Source organism: Lagenorhynchus albirostris, chromosome 19, assembly GCF_949774975.1.
Source record: "Lagenorhynchus albirostris chromosome 19, mLagAlb1.1, whole genome shotgun sequence".
NCBI classification, from domain to species: domain Eukaryota; kingdom Metazoa; phylum Chordata; class Mammalia; order Artiodactyla; family Delphinidae; genus Lagenorhynchus; species Lagenorhynchus albirostris.
The window spans coordinates 50,021,288-50,022,484 of record NC_083113.1 but is presented as its reverse complement, the minus strand read 5'-3'; the positions used below and the strand labels follow the sequence as shown (position 1 = coordinate 50,022,484).

The 1,197-nt window shown below is 39.0% G+C and overlaps 1 non-coding gene across 1 annotated transcript; it reads right to left on the bottom strand.

Annotated features, from left to right (window-relative positions):
* Window positions 1-564: 564 nt before the first annotated feature.
* On the bottom strand, window positions 565-671 carry LOC132510552 (U6 spliceosomal RNA). Its single transcript, XR_009537355.1, has one exon. It is a non-coding gene; the product is annotated as a U6 spliceosomal RNA (small nuclear RNA).
* Between the last annotated feature and the right edge of the window lie 526 nt (window positions 672-1,197).

Below are 1,197 nucleotides of genomic sequence, written 5' to 3'. Positions count from 1 at the left end.
GCTATATAGTAGGTTCTTATTAGTTATCTATTTTATATATAGTAGTGTGTATATGTCAATCCCAATCTCCCAATTTATCCCTCCTGCCCCTTACCTCCTGGTAACCCTAAGTTTGTTTTCTACATCTGTAACTCTATTTCTGTTTTGTAGATAAGTTCATTTGTACCCTTTTATTAGATTCCACATATAAGTGATATCGTATGATATTTGTCTTTCTCTGACTTACTTCACTCAGTATGATAATCTCTAGGTCCATCCATGTTGCTGCAGATGGCATTATTTCGTTCCTTTTTTTTTTTTTTTTTTTTTTTTAGCAGTACGGGGGCCTCTCACTGTTGTGGCTTCTCCCGTTGCGGAGCACAGGCTCCAGACGCACAGGCTCAGCGGCCATGGCCCACAGGCCCAGCCGCTCCACGGCACGTGGGCTCCTCCGGACCGGGGCACGAACCCATGTCCCCTGCATCGGCAGGCGGACTCTCAACCACTGCGCCACCAGGGAAGCCCCTATTTCATTCTTTTTTACGGCTAAGTAATATTCCATTGTATATACATACCACATCTCCTAAAAATATCAAACACTTCACACATTTGCATGTCATCCTTGTGCAGGGGCCATGCTAATATTCTCTGTATCATTCCAATTTTAGTATATGTGCGGCTGAAGCAAGCACCAAAGTAGGTTTTTAATGTATTTAACTATTCTGAACAATTCTGAGCAGTGAATAACACCCCACCATGTGATTCAATGTTATTAAATGGGTCACCTGGACCACATGGATGACAGGTGATATGAGTCCCACACTTTGGTGAAACACTGACCTCAGCCATGGATAAAGAGTGTTGCATTCTGACCTATAAGGGAAAAGAATCTGAATCGCTGTGCTGTATACCTGAAACTTACATGATATTGTAAATCAACTATACTTCAATTAAAAATTTAAAAATAAATAAAGAACTACCCAAAACATCAAAAAAAAAAAGGAGTATTACATTCTGACAGATATATTTAGCATTCAAAGCTTCAATTCAGGGTAAATAAACAGAACTGCTTATCATTCCCATTAATATATAGATGCATATCATGAAATAGTGATCCCCTTAATAAGGAAGGGAGGTAAATTGACACTACCTTATTTCATCCTTACAGTAAATTTATTTAAACCTCTATCGCCAAAAAAAACCTCTATCTCAATCTCT